The following is a 5392-nucleotide window of genomic DNA, read 5'->3' as shown; positions in this document are numbered from 1 at the left end:
GTTCTTAATTTTTTCTCTCACGCACGGCTGGGACTACCCCAAGCCTCAGCAGTGCGGGAGAAATCTCAACTCCGTTGATGAAAATGAAAGTTTTTTGGAGATCCACGTTTTGGCTTTCTCATAGGTTCATGAGTGCGGGAGGCCTGTCTTCTCCCGTTCATGTTGTTTCTTCTCACGCACGGCTGAGTACCCAAACTTTCAGCTGGGCAGGAGAAATCTCAACTCCGTTGGCGAATAACTAAGTTTGTTTGGGCTCCGGGAGGCCTCTCAACTCCCTCACAGATGATGTTGGTTGGGTAGCGTAACTGCCTTTTTGTACGATCTGTTTAGAAAATACACAAGGAGCATTGGTTTGAGTTTTGCATTGGGCAAATGAAACTCACTTTGGTTTTTGGCAGCAGTGATTAGAATGTGATGACAACATCCGTTCTCGTTTTCCAATTGACTGTGTACCAATTTGAAAGGTGTAATCCGTAACGAAACGCCACGTAACAAGTGGCGTGGAGACGGGTGTAAGTCTCTCACAAATGGTTACGGATCTAGTTTTGTTAAGGAAGTAACACCCATTAAAGACTGCACAGGGACTGCAAGTTTGGACTAAGTCGTCCTTTTTTGCTAATTACCTGTAGCAGTCAACAAGAGGCTAGTGGTTGTCGTTGTGCGCAGCGGAGCCACGAAACACAACAAACAACTGGCGTTAAACGGCGCGCACTGCTTGATGACTATTAGTCATCGAGAACAGGCGCGACTGTGTTTGGACTTTAAACAGCCACCGGAAGACCGCCCGTGTTTGCGAGCCTGACCCTGAGAGTAGGAGGAGGAGGAGGAGGAGGACGATTTGTCCTACCTGCCTCCTTCCTGCCTTGATCTCGGGGCACTTGCGCACGGCTTAGTCACCTCGGAGAACGAGGGACCCAGGAGGAGCGTTCGACTCCAGCCGTACTACAGCTCACAACGCACGGTGTGGTAGGCTGGAAATTTAGTTCCGCCATCGGGGTGCGTGACGAAACCTCCAGCCTTAATAGGGAGAAGTCTTAGCGGATCGCAGTGAGGATGCTGCTCTGCCGCCCACAACACCCTGACCGGTACGTAAGTCGTCTGCGAACGATTCGGTACGGCACATCAGCATGTGGGTGTTCTGTAGTAGGGAGGGGAAACGCCCGAGACTGTTTGTCGCGACGCTCCCGAGTTCCCTTTGCAAGGGTCCATATTTTCGGCCTCCGCACAAGAAGTGCGGGGGATTAAATCTCTCGATCAACTCAATGGTGACCATCCCAATGCAGGCCGTACACGATATCGTTGGTCATCCAGCCGGGATTCTGCCTTAGAGGCTTTCAGGCATAATCCCACGGACGTAGCTCGCTCCACTGGCCGATCGGCCAAGAGCGGAACCATATGTCCGGACCTGCCGTTCCTCTCGTACTGAGCAGGACTGCTGTGTCAACGACATTCCATTCAACAGTAGGGTAAACTAACCTGTCTCGCGACGGTCTAAACCCAGCTCACGTTCCCTTTTATGGGTGAACAATCCAACGCTTGGTGAATTCTGCTTCACAATGATAGGAAGAGCCGACATCGAAGGATCAAAAGCGACGTCGCTATGAACGCTTGGCCGCCACAAGCCAGTTATCCCTGTGGTAACTTTTCTGACACCTCTTGCTTAAAACTCCTAAAGTCAAAAGGATCGATAGGCCCTGCTTTCGCAGTCCGTATTCGTACTGAAAATCAGGATCAAGCCAGCATTTGCCCTTTTGCTCTACGCGAGGTTTCTGTCCACGCTGAGCTGGCCTTAGGACACCTGCGTTATCGTTTGACAGATGTACCGCCCCAGTCAAACTCCCCACCTGATAATGTCCTCGGAGCGGATCGCGGCGGGCGCGAACGCCCGGTCGGGCACGCGGCGTTACACCGCGGCCTTCCTTCCGCCGCTTTAGGCTAGAAACAGGAGACAATCCCGGTTGGGGAAGCTCCGATTCCGTCTCACCGAGTAAGTAAAGAAACGATCAGAGTAGTGGTATTTCATTGTCGGCCGCACGAGCCACAAGTGACTCTGATGTGACGGCCTCCCACTTATGCTACACCTCTGATGTCTCTACAAAATCAGACTAGAGTCAAGCTCAACAGGGTCTTCTTTCCCCGCTGTTAAACGCAGGCCCGTTCCCCTGCCTGTGGGTTCGCTAGATAGTAGATAGGGACAGTGGGAATCTCGTTAATCCATTCATGCGCGTCACTAATTAGATGACGAGGCATTTGGCTACCTTAAGAGAGTCATAGTTACTCCCGCCGTTTACCCGCGCTTGGTTGAATCTCTTCACTTTGACATTCAGAGCACTGGGCAGAAATCACATTGCGTCAACATCTATCACTGACCATCGCAATGCTTTGTTTTAATTAGACAGTCGGATTCCCTGGTCCGTGCCAGTTCTGAGTTGATCGCTGGGCGCCAGCCGAAGTGGGTTTGGAGCGGGGGACGGCTACTGCTCGTGCCAGAAGGCAGAGAGAGCCGGCGCCCCCGCGCCCACGCAGCCTAGCGCGTTCCACGGAAGGGCCGGAGACACGCCGGTCCGAGCTCTCGGCCAGAGCGGCGAGAGGGCTAGCGTCGCCGGTACCGTGAGTACTCAACCCTCGTCAGGCAACACCGAGCCGTTTTGGCCCCACCGCCGTGCCAACCTCTCAGCATGAGCTGCGCGGACCCTGCGGATGGATCCCCGACGACACGCACTCCCCCGCCGCGCTGGCTTTTCACTCGCAGACGGCGGAGGGGAGACCGGGAGCGACGCGGGGCCCGTGCCGAAGAACGGCAGAGCCCGCGTCGCCTTTGCTACGAACCCGGTTCCCTTGGTCTCCACCGCTGCACCAGCGGGCTTTGGCAAGGAGTGCGGCGCGGGGCCGCATTTGGAGTGGGTCGCCGCCACCAGAGTAGAGGAGGCACCGTCGCGAGTGGGCGGACATCGGTGGCACGGGAGGGAGAGAAGGTACGCGGTGACACCCAACAGCGCACAACTCGTAACCTCTAAGCCCAGTCCAGCGCCCGAACCCAGGCCCGCTTCCCGCACAGGCCCGACTGGCCCGATCCTCAGAGCCAATCCTTATCCCGAAGTTACGGATCTAATTTGCCGACTTCCCTTACCTACATTAGTCTATCGACCAGAGGCTTTACCTTGGAGACCGGCTGCGGATATGGGTACGCACAGGCCCGAAACTGGGGTGTCTCGCGCAGGCCGCGTGCGTGCGAGTAACACCGCCGCGAAGCGGGAAACAAGCAGCAGCTGACCCTCGCGGTTCGCCCCATGCAGTTACCTGCCTCGCATGTTTCACGGACCGGCAGTGGTACGCGGACGCCGCAAGAACCGCGGCGCTCTACGGCAGACCGTGTTACCAACACCCTTTCGCTCTGCGAGTGGCTTCTAGGGTCACGGCGCCTTAAACAGAAAAGAAAACTCTTCCCCGGACCACCGCCGATGGACGCGAGTTGGTTCCCGTTACCGGGTTCCTGCACCAAGGGACACAGCCCAAGATTGAACTGGTCCCGAGGTTGGCATCCAGGCCTGGTTACGGAATAAGTACCGTATTCCCTTTCGCCACTAACTCCCAACCAGCAACTGAGGAAAATCTCATCCTCTCTCTGTGCTGCCCATTAATGAGAGGTCTTGATGTGCGTGACCGACAGGGCAGCAGCAAACTCGCTTGGCCGTTGCCTCTAACGTGGGATAAGGCTTTAGCCTTGGGCTTAGGAGCGACTAACCCATGTCCAACTGATGTTCACATGGAACCCTTCTCCACATCGGCCTTCAAGGGAAGTCTCTCGACTATTTGCTACTACCACCAAGATCTGCACCAGGGCGGTTCCAGGCCGGCTCACGCCGGATCCCTTCAGCGCTCACCCCTGCGACCTCCCACTGCCGGGGCTTGAGACCTGGGCTACCCCCGCTAAGAGGGAAGCTTGGCCTATAGTGCCACCGGCGGTCGAGTATCGGGAGAATGCTTGAGCGCCATACCATTTTAAGGGCTAGTTGCTTCGGCAGGTGAGTTGTTACACACCCTTAGCGGATTCCAACTTCCATGGCCACCGTCCTGCTGTCTATAGCAACCAACGCCTTTCGATGGGGTCTAGATGAGCATTCGTTTAGGCCCCTTAACTCGACGTTTGGTTCATCCCACAGCGCCAGTTCTGCTTACCAAAATGGCCCACTAGATACTCAGATTAGTCGCCGAAGCTTCAGCATTCAAGCAAGCTCGGCATCTCACCCATTTAAAGTTTGAGAATAGGTTGAGGACGTTTCGTCCCCAAGACCTCTAATCATTCGCTTTACCGGATGAAACTCCTCCGTTTCCACGAGTACCAGCTATCCTGAGGGAAACTTCGGAGGGAACCAGCTACTAGATGGTTCGATTAGTCTTTCGCCCCTATACCCAGCTCTGACAATCGATTTGCACGTCAGAATTGCTACGGACCTCCACCAGAGTTTCCTCTGGCTTCATCCTGGCCAGGCATAGTTCACCATCTTTCGGGTCCCAACATGTCTGCTCATGGTACTTGCCGACAGCACGCGCGCTAGGCCACCCGGACAGAGCAGGATCGGAAGGCGCCACCGCGCCGGACGAGCCTGAGAAGAAGCCCCCGAGAGAGGCCCCGCCCAAAGCCCGCCCAGACACGCGGCACGCCAGCCGAGAGCCCAAGCAAAGCCGATGAGGTCAACAACAGATTCGCGCGACAGCGTCGAATGACAAGTCCCGGGCCTGCGCCCCTGCGTACAGGCGAGCAAGCTCGACCAACGAGCGCACCGCGCCACCCACGGGACCGACGGCGGACGGAGGAAAGGGACTCACCCGCCCTTGAACCGCCACAGGGCCCCGCTTTGGTATGGCGTGAACGCGGCGGCATCGCCCGGTCAGGATCGGCCCCGGCACGCGCCTCCGAAGAGACACGCGCCTTTCACTTTCATTGCGCCTTTGGTTTAGTGCGCCCAATGACTCGCACACATGTTAGACTCCTTGGTCCGTGTTTCAAGACGGGTCGGTGGGTCACCGACCTTTGCACGCCGCGAGAGGAAGCTTGCGCCGCCCTCTGCTGCACGACCGTCGCAGGGCAGCCAGGACACCGGAGGTTTCCTTCGAAGGCGCAACGAGGCGCACAACGTCGGGGTACCAGTCCGCCCGGGCCTTCGACGTCCCCAGCAACGGGTCGCGGCGACCTACATCACGAGGGGAAATACGCCCGCCGGCGCCGGCTCGAGTGCGGGCACGCCCAGATTTCCTGGGTCGCATCTGCGAATCCCGCACCCGGCCGACCTGGGCCGACGAGCTGAATCCCCTCGGTTCGACCTTCGAGGTCCCACCCGTTTGGCTCTTAACGGTTTCACGTACTCTTGAACTCTCTTCAAAGTTCTTT

General features: G+C 56.9%; 1 pseudogene; it reads right to left on the bottom strand.

Moving 5' to 3' along the window:
* Positions 1-1003: 1003 nt before the first annotated feature.
* Positions 1004-5392, bottom strand: LOC123500613 (annotated as a pseudogene; the record flags this gene model as incomplete).

The sequence above is a fragment of the Portunus trituberculatus genome, unplaced genomic scaffold (genome assembly GCF_017591435.1).
Source record: "Portunus trituberculatus isolate SZX2019 unplaced genomic scaffold, ASM1759143v1 PGA_scaffold_441__1_contigs__length_14530, whole genome shotgun sequence".
Classification (NCBI taxonomy): domain Eukaryota; kingdom Metazoa; phylum Arthropoda; class Malacostraca; order Decapoda; family Portunidae; genus Portunus; species Portunus trituberculatus.
Note: the sequence above shows the minus strand (reverse complement) of the source record. Positions and strands in the feature narration are given on the sequence as shown.